Source organism: Convolutriloba macropyga, chromosome 9 (assembly GCF_964194025.1).
Source record: "Convolutriloba macropyga chromosome 9, txConMacr16.3, whole genome shotgun sequence".
NCBI lineage: Eukaryota > Metazoa > Xenacoelomorpha > Acoela > Convolutidae > Convolutriloba > Convolutriloba macropyga.
Genome location: NC_134476.1, coordinates 61,339,606 through 61,354,500, shown reverse-complemented (window position 1 = coordinate 61,354,500; position 14,895 = coordinate 61,339,606). Strand labels below are relative to the sequence as shown.

General features: G+C 41.2%; 1 protein-coding gene across 1 annotated transcript in view; it reads right to left on the bottom strand.

Moving 5' to 3' along the window:
- The window catches only part of LOC142345918 (muscarinic acetylcholine receptor M2-like), a 170,088-nt gene extending 163,504 nt beyond the window's left edge, over positions 1-6,584 (bottom strand). Inside the window, exon 1 of the mRNA XM_075398369.1 lies at positions 6,430-6,584. The gene's annotated coding sequence lies outside the window, so the exon portion shown is untranslated. The remainder of the gene's footprint in view (positions 1-6,429) is intronic.
- Between the last annotated feature and the right edge of the window lie 8,311 nt (positions 6,585-14,895).

The window sequence follows — 14,895 nt, the reverse complement described above, 5'->3', positions numbered from 1 at the left end:
CCAACTTCACAGAGTTGAGGAAAAGGCTGCAGAACATCCATGAGAGCACAGCACAGAGGCACAAGGGACAAAGTGGTTCAGTGGCAATGGCAGTGAAGCGTGACTTCGAGAAGGGACCCAAGGACTGCATGAGATCCCTGGACACTTTGCCAAGGACCGCAGGAGGACGGAGACAGCACAATGCAGCAAGTGTGGTGAGAAGGGTCACCTAGACAGTGCATGCAAGAGACAAAGAGATGGAGGCAAACAGGAGTCAGTGGCAATTGGTCCAACATTGGCTTCACCAGACGAGGAATACTGGGCAGCTCTTACCCAGTGGTAGACAGCAGGCATGCTAGTGGACAGTCGTTGTACAGATCACATAGTGACGAACATCGATGCGTTCCTGGACTTTGTGCCCATTCAATCAGTGGTCAGAAATTCCAACGGAGAGGCTTCCAGAGTGGCCAGCATACCCTCAAACAAAAAGGAATTCCAATGCGAACTCAAAACTGTTCTGTGTGTGCCGGACTATTCTTCAAACCTCCTATCAGTCTCAAGATGCACGGAGTGGGGACATAGCTTCACTTTCGAGAAAGGAAACAGCTGCGGGAAACTCCAGAAGCAGCGTTCTAGAATTCAAGATGAGTTCCAACAGCGTGAAATTTGACAGTGCAAGGAAGTGGCACAGACGATTGGGTCATTTGAATCAAGCGGATGTGGTCAGGAATGCACCAGAGACAGTGGGAGAACTCGATGATGTATGCAAAGTGTGTGCATTGGCCAAGATCACAGATTCCAGTACCAAGAGTGGCAGAGACCCAAACAGAAGAGAAGCTGGAGAGGGTGTTCACAGACGTGATGGGACCTTTCAGAGTAGAGTCACTGTCAGGGTTCCGGTTCTGCATTGTGTTTGCAGACCAGTAATTGAAGTTTGTGTTTGTGGACTTGCATAAGGCAAAGAGTGAAGCACTGGCCAGCCTGAAGAAATTTGTTCTCAGTGTGGGGACTGAGGCAAGACAATGCGAAGGAGTTTCTCTCAGAGCAGTTGATGACATACTGCTTAGATGCAGGCATTCTACAGGAGAAGACCATACCAGAGGTGCCACAACAGAATGGGTTAGCTGAGAGGTGCAACAGGACACTGCTGGAGATGTCAAGATGTTTGCTCATTGACTCAGGACTTCCCAAGATGATGTGGGGAGCAGCAATTCTTCACGCAGCAAAGATCAGGAACTTGGTTCTGGGACGAGGAGAAGAAAAATGCCCAGCAGAGCTGATGCGAGGTATAAAACCTAAGCTTTCAATTGGTAAACTATCTATTTTTGGTTGCACAGTCTTCATGAGCAAGCGGGACAGAGATGTCAGCAAACTTGAACCCAAGGCACTGGAAGGAAAGTTTTTGGGTTATACTGAAGGAGACAACGGATACCTGGTGTACGTACGTACCCAACACACGCAAGGTTGTGGCAGTTCGAGATGTGATCATCAAGGAGTCCGAAGTGGGCTCAATCCCTGACAACACAGAGACGCCCAACCTACTAGATGGGGGGGTCACAGCAACTGGGGATCTGGCACCCAGATGGTGGTCATCAAGACGATGGCAACAAAGAGGAGCAGGGCACATCTATTGCAATAAAGGAAGAGTGGCATGACGCAGAGAGAGTGAACACTCAAGAAACGACACTGAGACGAGATGCCTCAGATGCTGGGGAAGCAGCACTGGATGAAGAATCTACTGCAACCAGAGGGAGTCTCAGAGACTCTGAGTCACTGGAAGACAGTGAAACGGAGGACTTCTCACAGACAGTTGGCTTCTTTGAAGAGGCACTGGAGCAAGCGGACAGGGCAGAGCCCAGACGAGGGACACGAGCAAGGAATGTTCCGCAATTTTTTGGAGAAGTCAGGACCCTTCTTGCTGTGACTGAGGGTAACTATGTGGAATCCAAAACAGTCTACGAAGCCAAGCAAGCTGACGATTGGGACCAGTGGTACCGGGCAATGAATGACGAGGTCGAGGCACTCCAAGACAACGAGACTTGGGACCTAGTGAGACCACCCACAGACAAGGACGTCATACCGGGCAAATGGGTCTACAAAGTGAAATTGGGGCCCAGTTGTCAAGTCGACAAATACAAAGCACGCTATGTGGCGAAATGCTTCAAATAAGGGGAAGGACTGGACTACTTTGAGACTTTTGCGCCTACCTGTAAGCCAGAGACATTCAGGATTCTACTTCAGGTATCAGCGAAGCAGGGCCATGTGATGCACCAATTTGATGTCAAGACGGCTTTCCTGCACTCACCAATCGAGGAAGAAGTGTATCTGGAACAGCCACCGGAGTTTGTAAAACGCGGATAAGATGGGGAGAAGTTAGTATGTCGACTAAATAAAGCAATTTTTGGTTTGAAACGGGCATCTAACAACTGGTACAAAGAGCTGGCAAAGTTCCTATTAGGACAGGGGTTCACCAGAAGCAGGAACGATCACTGCCGCAAGATCAGAGGCAGAGGATCACACCTTCATCTTGGTCTGGGTTGACGACATCATAGTAGCATCAAGAAGTATGACAGTGATCTCCGATATCAAGAAGGCACTAGAGGCAACATTTCACATGGAAGACAGAGGGAGACTACACTGGTTTCTGGGCCTTAGAATCAGACAAGAAGAGGGCAAAGTCACAGTCGAGCAAGAACGCTACATAGAAACAATGCTTGAGCGGTTTCAAATGGATCAATGCAAACCCTCAAGAACTCCAGCTGATTTGAAATTGAAATTTCAGACAGCACAGAACGGAGGCAAAGAAGTGGACCAGAGGATCTACGGAAGCTTGGTTGGATCACTTCTTCATCTGGCCAAACAGACGAGGCCAGACCTCAGGCTCACAGTCAACGTTCTGACCAGGCACATGAACGCAGGTACCAATCGACACTGGCTATGCGGAAAACGACTTCTGCGATATCTTCAAGGTTCAAAAGGTTTAAGACTTACTTACACAAAAGAGGCTAGTTATGATTTAGTGGGGGAAAGTGATGCAGACTGGTCTGGAGATGTGAACGACAGAAAATCAACAACGGGCTATTACTTCAAGCTCAACGGACGTGGCGCAGCACTCAGCTGGGGTGCCAAAAAGCAGAAAACCGTTGATCTTTCTTCATCAGAGGCAGAATATCAGGGCATGGCAGCAGCAGTTGAGGAAGCACTCTACCTGAAACAACTTCTAGAGGATTTTGGCATCCAACAGAAACGTCCAATAGCAATTGGAGAGGGCAACCAAAGTTGTATCAGACTTTGCCAAAACCCAGTCATGCACAAGAGGAGCAAGCACATCGAGACAAAGTCTAACATCATTCGGGACAAGACGAAGGATGGGACTATTTCAATTCATTACGTTCCTACAGACAAAATGGCAGCGGACATCTTCACAAAATCCTTACCCGTTCCGAAAGTGGAAACAATCAGAGCAGTTTTGATGGGAACAGACTCTACGCAATCAACTCAAGTCTGAGTGGAGGTGTTAGAATATCGATCAAACTATAGTCTTAAACTTAGTGAGAGTTAGAAAGAAATTTTAACTTACCAGATTAGAAAGACAAAAGCAAATTGATTTTAATAAGATAACTTATATAAATGAATCGTCAAGAAATGGTGCTTAGAATCAATATTCGGTTCAAATTTTCGAATCTAGATAATTAATATTAGAGAGAGATTATTTGATGTAAAATCTTCCCAGCATGTATTAAATGATTATGATATCTCCGGAAGTGTGAATGAATTCTTAGAAAAGTGCAATTGCATTCCATTTATAGTTCCTTTTGCGACTGATTTGCAGAAGAAAACTATATTGGGTAACCCTTGCGACCCCCACTATAAATCATGGTGCTAAGATTAGTTTTGTATCTCGACTTTCTGGCACTGATAATGGGTATATATACAGCTGATTTTGAGTCCTTTTTCGTACCCAAAATCAAATCACCATCTTGATCTAGTAATCAGATCTCTCCTGTAAATCTCTAATTTCTACTGTAAAATCTCATTCTTGTTTGAGAAATTAATTTTTCTACTTAGTTAAAAACGCTTTTTATTCCGCTTGCGAAAACCCATAAACCAACAACTGATGACGACGCTCGATTAAATTTTGAAGCTAATGGGCTGTTTGTTTCACACTTCAGATGCTTTTTCTCTAGTAAATTGTTTAATATGTCCGTTATAAAAACGCTGGCTTCGTATAAATGTCAAAAAACTATTAAATAATTGAAGCGTCCACAAAAATAACTCATTTAGTAATCCATTTTCCGTTCAATAACCTTCTCTTGCACTGGGTGTTTAGCTTGTCAGTGTCGCAATCCATACGGAGATTGGCAGCAAGAGTTTCCGATAAAAAATGTTATTATTCTGACTTGATCTCATAAATCAGGAGAAAAATTAACTCCAACAATTTGCTTAGCTCTGCATCATAACTCCGTTACGTGCGATCAAGGCACAGGCATCCAGTTGTCCATGCTTCCATGGGAAACATAGTGAAGCAGGTTGGGGGGTTGCTGTCTTGAAATATTTAATAAATTTTATTCGAATCTCAATTTAAAATCATTTATTGTATATCGTTCCTAATTTCTTTGAAACTATAATTACTTCTTTTTAAAGATCTTTAATGTTAGACTACTATCAGAACTCGTAAATGTATATAGGAGTTAAATTTTCGCTCCCGAATTGACGGACTGTCACTTGAGTGGGAGGGGATTTTCGATTTGGGCCTTTATTGCAGTAACATTTGGGCCTGCTCATTTTTACTGCAGTAAGATAACATACGTTGTACTTGATTTATTTGAATGTCAATTTTAGATATCACCCTTTTTTCATTTGCTGTTCACTGTGTTCGCATGCATGTCTGATATTTAGCAACCCGACTTGAGAACTAATATCTGTTCACCATAATTAGCTGTTGATAATTAATTCTCTTGATTTTGTATCTCGTGATCAGTTGTCCAATTTAGTCCTTCTTCTCGCTATTCGTTTTCAATCACAATTTGAGTGGCCAAAAAATTGTAAGTTGATTCTCTAAACGAGTGTCAGAGTTAAACTTTGTGAAGTGAACGCGCGTAGCAAAATCTATCTTTGCTGTTTGGAAGTTTAACCTGAGTGTTGGAGCTGAGCTTAAGGAATAACAAGCTTGCGTAGTTGGGGAAAATAGAAACAAAACACTTTCTGTTGTCTTAGTCATTTAATAGTTATAGTTATAGTTCTAGTTCTAGTTACAGTTTGTCACGTGAGAAAAAAGAGAAAAAGGGGAAAATAACAAAAAGCAACACACAGAACGCAACGTAGCAGCCGCAGAAAACGGCTTAAAGTATAACTCAGCAAAATATTGCAAAACAAATTGTCTTGAGCAGTAAATAACGTGTTACTGTGTCTTGAACTAGAAATATTCCTGAGCAGTAAATTGTTACTGTGTCTTGTATTCCAAATATTATTCTTGAGCAGTAAATTCTGTTACTGTGTCTTGCATCAACGAATTATTGGAGCTGAAATTCAACTGTTACAACCCCAACTTCTGGCATTCTCAACTTGTGAGTACAAAAAGCAAAAGCCAACTTAAGTTTAAATTTAAATATTTTTGCACAAACAGATCTTAGACATATATCTTTGTCTTCGATTTGTTTTTTCTATCGGATTGAACTGGTATACATAAAGAGATCCCGTATTGTGTGATTTGTAGCAATCCAGTTCAAATTGATAGTTGAAAGAACTAACATTAGCCAATAGTTACGAACTAAAATAGTTAATGCAACGGTAAGTACAGCAGAGCGGATATACAGTTACAAAAGCGAACTGCATAAACGAAGTATCCGGAAAGATTTTGTAACCACTCAGAACGAACTGGGCGGTGTAAAACTTTCTTTGTGAAACACAAGGAGAGCAGCCGTTACACTGAGCTTCGAAATAGAGTACACAAATCTACTTGTGTACAAAACTTTGTTCAAATCCAACTATGACCAGACTGCGCTTCGAAATTTGATCCATTCGCATTATTGCACAAGGGAAGAAGCTCAAAAACCGGTGTCAAAAATTGCTCATTTTTTCAAGAGGTCGGCTTGATGATCAAACTTTGTCAGGGGGGGGGGGTGAGGGGGTCTGTGTCGAGGGAGCCGTAATTGGGGGGACAAACACACTTCCATTCAAATTGCACCCTGTTTGGTCTGCTGGGGGGAATATCACGATTATGAATGAAGTGAACAGCTGGAAGTTAGTAGAAACTTGAAAGATAAAGTGAGAATGCATGAACAAAATATAACTTTTGTAATCGCAGTACATGAAACATTTTGTTTTGATCGTAAACAAGCAAATTCTTCTTATGGTGAAAATGAACTAAAGCAAATTTTTGAATGTTACCTTTGTGTATTTTGAGACAATCTGATCAAATTTAATTTGTAAAAAAAAATAAAAAGTTACCTTATGAAGTTTTAGTAATGATCCACTAATTCAGAACAAACAGAAAGAGTGGAGAAGAAGAGGGGAGGAGAAGGAGAAGGAGGAGGAGTGAAAATTGTTGTTTATTGTTGGGATAACATCATTTGTTTTCCTTAAGAGAGTAGTCTTGTTTCTTATTAAATGAAATATTAAAATCACTCCCCGATACCACAATATCAACAAGCTCATTACAAGCCATTTAAAATTCATTTGCGATCAGATTTCCAATTAGGCAAAGTGCATTAGAAGTTAAATAGCAAGGCTTAATTAAAGCAAATAAACAAAAGGTACTGTATAGATTCAAGCTGCAGTCCCAAAGTACAAACGCAGTGACTCCGTCACAGAGTCAAGACATTTTGCAAAGACAGATTAGCAACTCCGAAAAACAAATCGAAGCAAAAATTCAGGAGGGCCAGGAGCTAATCAGAAACAACGATAGATCAAGCAAACTCAAGACCATCTATAAACAGGTGCTGAAACTTGACGACTCTCTTTGCATTCTTAACCGAAAGCGAGCAAATTTTCTTCGTGATTCTGAATTGTTTGAAAGTTACGAAGCCGAACGACTAAATTTCTTACAAAAATTAAACGCAGACTGGTTGCCATACATTCACGGAGAAACAAACATGACGGATCAACAGAATCAAACCGCACAATTGACAAGCGATGCAGAACCAACTGCCGCTAAGTCTTCACAATTTGTTGTAGGAGTTTCTCAACAAACTGCTGAAAATGGAAACCCAAACAAAGACAACAATTCAAAGGCCTCCTCTGATAAACGAGCTAAGAAGGCAGAAAAGCTTGCGGCTCTAGAGAAAGACTTTGCATCAAAATTGAGGTTGAAGAAACTTGAATTCGAATTGAAAAGGAAGGAGCTTGAAATGGAGATGCAACTTTTTGAAGAAGAAGGAGCACTGAAACTGGAATACGAGAAAGAAGCTCTTGACGCAAGAGCACCAGAATCTGTTGACAGTGCAACCCCTAGTATTCGAAGTAGATCACCGTTCAACTGGAAAACCCCGAAGGATAAAGATGTTTCCGGTTGGCTCGATAACTCGGTTAAATTCTCCAACTTGCACGATCATAGTTTCGAGCGTGCGAAAACCAGGATCGACAACAATTATCCCAGGGTAAGCTTCAATCGCGAAGGTGTACTTAAATCACGGTCACCAAGTGGAGAGCGTGCCAGCACAGCCCGGGAACAAGACAAATTTAAGCGTAATAAACCAAGCAGTAGTAGTCAGCTACCTAAGTTGAAGTTGAGTTCATTCGACGGAAACCCCCTAGAGTGGCCGGAGTGGTCGAATATGTTCAAAGCAACGGTTCACCAACGCGATATACCCAACTCAGAGAAAATGAGCCACTTGAAAACTTTGTTGACAGGTAAAGCAAAGTCAGCTATATCAGGAATGGGCTATTCGGGAGAATTCTATGCTCAAGCGTGGGAACTGCTGGGACGGAAGTTTGGGCGATCTTACCTAATTGTCGACGCTCAGCTTAACATGTTGCGCAAACAACAACCAATTCGAATGCACGACTCAACGGCTATAATTAATTACTCAATAACAATCAGCAACCTAGTTAATGTACTGAAGCAATACGACTATGAGGGCGACCTGCAATCAAGTTCAACACTGCAAGTGGCAATTGAAAAACTGCCCCCAAACTTGAAAGAAAAGTGGTTCTTTTTCGTTGACGAGTGTCAAGAAGATAGGCCCGATCTCACTCTCCTTGAAAAATGGTTAGCTCGAATGGCTTTTGTCCATGAAGGAATGCCATCAACCAAGAGCGAACGAAAGGAAGATGATCGACCAAACGCTAACAAGGAAAAACGATTCTCAAAATCGTCAAACGTTACTGCGAGTTCGAATGCGAACGAAGCGAAGCAAATGCAAAACAACTGTCCACTAGCGGATGGCACTCATAAAATATGGAACTGTCCAATATTTAAGAATATGAATGTCACCGATCGCTATGAAGCAGTGAGAAAAGAACGCTTATGTTATGGATGTCTGGGGAAAGGGCATGCAATCAAAGATTGTAAAGTCCACCCGGGTGGTATAAATGGATGTACCAAAAAGCACAACAGACTGCTACACTCAGAAAACCAAATGGACGAGGGTAGTCACGCAGTTAACGTAAGCGCAGCAACAATCAACCAGAGTAACCAAGTTACTAGTTTTCTTCAAATAGTTCCGGTATAGGTTCAGAGCGGTGGTAACAGGTTGAGTACCTATAGAAGGTTCCTATCACAATAAAGGGACTAAATTCAAAGGTGCATTCAGTTGAAGCGTTTGTACACCCATCAATCTCGTTGGGAAACACAACATATGATTACAAGGAACTGAAGAACAAATTCAGACACCTGAATGTTCTCACTAACAGAGCATTCAACCTGATGGAAGTAGGCATCATACTTGGACAAGATGCCTACGAAATTCAACGTCCATTGGACTATAAGATTGGAACACGAAGTGAGCCTTTCGCCGTCTTAACAGAATTAAGATGGGTAGTCAGTGGTCCCATGACAGGCAAGAAAAGTCAAAATGTTTGTCATTTTGCCTTCACAGAAGATGTGAAAGTGGCAGAAAATATCCAATCATGGTGGGACATAGAAACCTATGCTTCCAAAATAAATGTTGTAACTCAATCAAAGAAAGAGCAGCAAGCTCAGAAATTTCTAGAGAGCACGACAAAGTTTACAGGTGAGCGGTACGAAGTGGGCATGCTCTGGAGTGAACCAGAAGCCAATCTCTCAAACAACTACGGCTCAGCCCTTGGTCAGCTCTACTCACTGGAACGAAGATTCCAACGAGACCCAAATTTAAAAGAATTGTATCAGCAGTCAATTGATACAGATGTTGAAAAAAGATTTGTGAAGATCCTTAGTAAATCGGAAGTCAAAGGCATTTTCGGAAAGCAATGGTATTTGCCACACCATCCAGTACTAAACCCTAACAAAACGGGTAAAGTTCGCCGTGTTTGCAACGCTGCAGCAAAATACAAGGATGTATGTCTAAATGACAAGTTGTTAGCCGGACCCGATCTACTACACGGATTGATCGGAACAATATTCAGATTTCGAGAAGGACCAATTTCCCTAACCGCAGATATTGAATCAATGTTTTTGCGAGTGCAAGTTCCTGAACGGGATAAAAGCTGCTTGAGATTCTTGTGGCGACCAACAATGAACGAACCTGTGCAAATTTACGAGTATCAGCGTCATGTTTTCGGACCAAAGAGTTCACCAACAGGTGCCAACTACGCTCTGAAGCGAGTAGCGGTCGATAACGAGGACGAGTTCCCAATTGCAGCAAAAACAATCCAAAACAATTTCTACATGGACGATTTCATCAAGTCAGTCGAAACACCTGAGGAAGCAATCAAGGTTTTCAAACAACTGCAACCTATTCTCTCAAAACGTGGATTTGAACTGAAGAAGTGGATCACCAACAGCGACGTGGTAACCAACGCAATCCCAGAGGACTTAAGATCAATCAGCAAAACAAAGCAGGTTGAAGTAGAGCCCAGCCAGGAAGGGTCATCAGTGCTTGGGCTTCAGTGGACGATTACCGATGATAGTCTACAGGTTTGTAGAGGTACAACCAAAGAAGTTGAGACCCCAATCAACCAAAGGAAGATCTTATCTCTAGTTTCTTCAGTGTTTGATCCTCTTGGACTGTTTGCACCATTCAGCGTCCATATGAGACGACTCCTGAAGAGCATCTGGACCAAAAATGGACAACATTGGGACAACTCAGTAGAACCTAACGAAGAGGAAGAGTTTCTGAAGTGGAAGGCGCAGCTTCCAGAAGTAGCAGAAACCAGCATTGAAAGAAGATACTTCAGCACAGCCAAGGACAAATGGGAACTTCATGTGTTTGCGGACGCATCTGAAGATACAATGTGCGCAGTGGCATACCTACGTTCAAAGCCCAAAGAATACTCAGCAGACTTAGCATTTGTAATCGGAAAGTGCAGAGTCGCACCGATGCGACACCTTTCCATACCACGCTTAGAACTACAAGCAGCAGTGATGGCGGCGAGACTTAAAGAACAGATAGTGAAGGAACACGAATCGAAGATTCAGAGTTGCAACTTCTGGACAGACTCCACTACTGTTCTGCAATGGATTCACAGCTCCCACCGTAAGCAACAGGTGTTTGTTGCAAACAGAGTAGCTGAGATTTTGGATACAACTAATGTTTCACAGTGGAATCATGTGAGTGGTATTAACAATCCAGCTGAAATCGGGACACGAGCGATCAATGTTGACAAACTTAAGAGAAGCGAATGGCTCACTGGGCCGGCCTGGTTGAAGCAACGAGAGAACGAATGGCCTGAACAGTTGAATTTAACATTTGCTTCAGATGAACAAAACGACGAAATTGTCTTCTCAGCAAAGAGAAGAAGCCGATGATTCAGTGGGAACGATTCAGCAATTACAATCGACTAGTAAATACAATGGCACACATACAGCGTGTATTCAAAAAACACAAACCGGCAACAAAAACACTAAGTGTTCAAGAAAGAGAGGATGCACAAGCAAGCATATTCAGACTACTGCAGCAAGAACAGTTTGCTGAAGAGATGAAATCTCTCAAGGCTGAAAAGGAAATTCAAAAAACAGCAAAATCCTCCAGTTTTCACCATTCATAGACCAGCAAGGACTTATTCGTGCTCAAGGCAGAATAGGTAAAAGTCATCTGAACTTCGAAACCAAGCATCCAATACTGTTACATTGGAAGCACCATGTAGTTGAATTATTCTTGCAAAATGAACATAAGAATAATCACGACGAAGGTACTGAACATGTCAGAAACATAGTCCAGCAAAAATTCTGGATCCTAGGCATACGAAATGCTTTGAGATCGATCAAAAACAAATGCATTAGATGTCGAAAGGGAAAAGCCCAAACAAAGGCGCCGGTAATGGCAAATCTACCTGAAGAACGATTAGTGGCATCAACAGTGTTCTCGAATGTGGGCGTAGACTATTTTGGACCATTCACAGTAAAGATTGGTCGAAGAAACGAAAAGCGTTGGTGCTGTCTATTCACATGCCTTACTGTACGAGCGGTACACATAGAGATTGTACCAAAACTAGACACTGATTGTTGTCTGAACGCAATTATGCGATTCATTGCACGAAGAGGCAAACCGGTCAAAATGATTAGCGATAACGGGACAAACTTCGTTGGAGCTGAAAAAGAACTGGCAGAGTATATAGCAGCATGGAACAAGGTTCGAATTGAAGAACATCTGATTCAACAGGGTATCAGATGGAAGTTCAACCCACCTGCAGCACCACACTTTGGAGGAGTGTGGGAAAGACTGGTTAGGAGTTGCAAGAAGGCAATGTACGCAGTGCTGGGCAATCGATCAGTCACGGAGGATGTTCTGTCAACCACGATGTGTCTTGTTGAACAGACGCTGAATGCTAGACCGCTGAAACAAGTCAGTTCTGATGCTACCGATTTAGAAGCTATTACTCCAAACCATTTCCTACTTGGCAACAAGAACCTTTGTTTACCGTATCTATCAGGTGCAGAGCAATTTGTTGATCATAGAAAGCTCTTCCGACAAACACAAGCTTACGCAGACCTCATCTGGGACAGATTCCGTAAAGAATACTTGCCAACGTTGAATAGTCGAAAGAAATGGCAGACCACAACGGACAGAAGTCTTCAGCAGGGTGATCTTGTGTGGTTAGTGGAAGACAGTGACAAACGTGGATATTACAACTTGGGTCGAATAACCGAAACCTTTGAAGGTTCCGACGGAGTGATTCGATCAGCGAAAATCCGAACGAAAGATGGATACTACAAGAGGCCCGTAGTGAAGCTCGCTCCAGTACTACCAAGTGACGATGATGTTTTCACGAAGGAAAACAGGGCAGGCGATGTTGGAGCTGAGCTTAAGGAATAACAAGCTTGGGTAGTTGGGGAAAATAGAAACAAAACACTTTCTGTTGTCTTAGTCATTTAATAGTTATAGTTATAGTTCTAGTTCTAGTTACAGTTTGTCACGTAAGAAAAAATAGAAAAAGGGGAAAATAACAAAAACCAACACAGAGAACGCAACGTAGCAGCCGCAGAAAACGGCTTAAAGTATAACTCAGCAAAATATTGCAAAACAAATTGTCTTGAGCAGTAAATAACGTGTTACTGTGTCTTGAACTAGAAATATTCCTGAGCAGTAAATTGTTACTGTGTCTTGTATTCCAAATATTATTCTTGAGCAGTAAATTCTGTTACTGTGTCTTGCATCGACGAATTATTGGAGCTGAAATTCAACTGTTACAACCCCAACTTCTGGCATTCTCAACTTGTGAGTACAAAAAGCAAAAGCCAACTTAAGTTTAAATTTAAATATTTTTGCACAAACAGATCTTAGACATATATCTTTGTCTTCGATTTGTTTTTTCTATCGGATTGAACTGGTATACATAAAGAGATCCCGTATTGTGTGATTTGTAGCAATCCAGTTCAAATTGATAGTTGAAAAAACTAACATTAGCCAATAGTTACGAACTAAAATAGTTAATGCAACGGTAAGTACAGCAGAGCGGATATACAGTTACAAAAGCGAACTGCATAAACGAAGTATCCGGACAGATTTTGTAACCACTCAGAACGAACTGGGCGGTGTAAAACTTTCTTTGTGAAACACAAGGAGAGCAGCCGTTACACTGAGCTTCGAAATAGAGTACACAAATCTACTTGTGTACAACAACTTTGTTCAAATCCAACTATGACCAGACTGTGCTTCGAAATTTGATCCATTCGCATTATTGCACAAGGGAAGAAGCTCAAAAACCGGTGTCAAAAATTGCTCATTTTTTCAAGAGGTCGGCTTGATGATCAAACTTTGTCAGGGGGGGGGGGGGGGGTGAGGGGGTCTGTGTCGAGGGAGCCGTAATTGGGGGGACAAACACACTTCCATTCAAATTGCACCCTGTTTGGTCTGCTGGGGGGAATATCACGATTATGAATGAAGTGAACAGCTGGAAGTTAGTAGAAACTTGAAAGATAAAGTGAGAATGCATGAACAAAATATAACTTTTGTAATCGCAGTACATGAAACATTTTGTTTTGATCGTAAACAAGCAAATTCTTCTTATGGTGAAAATGAACTAAAGCAAATTTTTGAATGTTACCTTTGTGTATTTTGAGACAATCTGATCAAATTTAATTTGTAAAAAAAAATAAAAAGTTACCTTATGAAGTTTTAGTAATGATCCACTAATTCAGAACAAACAGAAAGAGTGGAGAAGAAGAGGGGAGGAGAAGGAGAAGGAGGAGGAGTGAAAATTGTTGTTTATTGTTGGGATAACATCATTTGTTTTCCTTAAGAGAGTAGTCTTGTTTCTTATTAAATGAAATATTAAAATCACTCCCCGATACCACAATATCAACAAGCTCATTACAAGTCATTTAAAATTCATTTGCGATCAGATTTCTGTCCCCATAAATTGTTTCCCAATTATGTTTCCATCAGCAAAACAAACCTCCCATAAAAGTTATTATGATCCCTCAGCTTAGCATGCATTATTAAATAGTATTGCTATCATATACCAGACTGTGTTTTTCATCAAACGACACACAAAAACTCAAAGCTTTATTGGTTAGAGGAAGAGAGAGAATAATACGTCCTTTTAGACTATAAAAGTGATATACAAAAACTCTAGAATGAGAATAAGCGATGGGCCTGTGATTTCTTTGGGACTATTTTTTATCTAATCAGGAAACGGACAAATTCAATTCAAAATGGTAAAGAGACCTCTGCACTCACTTATAAATCTAAAATAAACGCAAAATAAAAAAAAGGGTCATCCAAGTTAGACATACTATCACGCGGTAGGTATAATTAATCATGTTTGCCTATAGAACTTACCGTTACCATAACAAATATACCTATAAAAAAGTAAAAAAAGAAAGTATGAAAAATACTCTTTCGTTTTGATAACTTCAATTCTAGTAACGTATTATCGACAAAATCAACGTATTGAGTATAGTTCGTACATAGCCACGAGATAAAGTGGCGTTAACATTAAGTAACGGATTAGCATTAACGATGATAGCAACAAGTGAGAGTTTAGACGGCAAGGTTTTTTTATGCTCTTTTACTGGTTTTTTGTCTTTATTGACGTCTGAATCGGTTCATAATCGATCAACAATCGTCCAAAGAACCTAAAAAAATTAAGTCGAAAACCACCTTAATCCGTACATATCGTGGTTATATTTACTTTAAATTAGGTTAAACGAAATTTTTGCGAATATTATACGTAAATTGGACGCAATTCTATACCCAAATTAAATACTCGAATCTGATTGGCTAATAATCTCTCGCTTTACTTAGTAGCATCATCCGGCACTGATGTTGAGAGAATCAGTACTAATTTCACAGGCGGGCGTACGAATGATCCGGTAGACGCGCGCAGGACGGC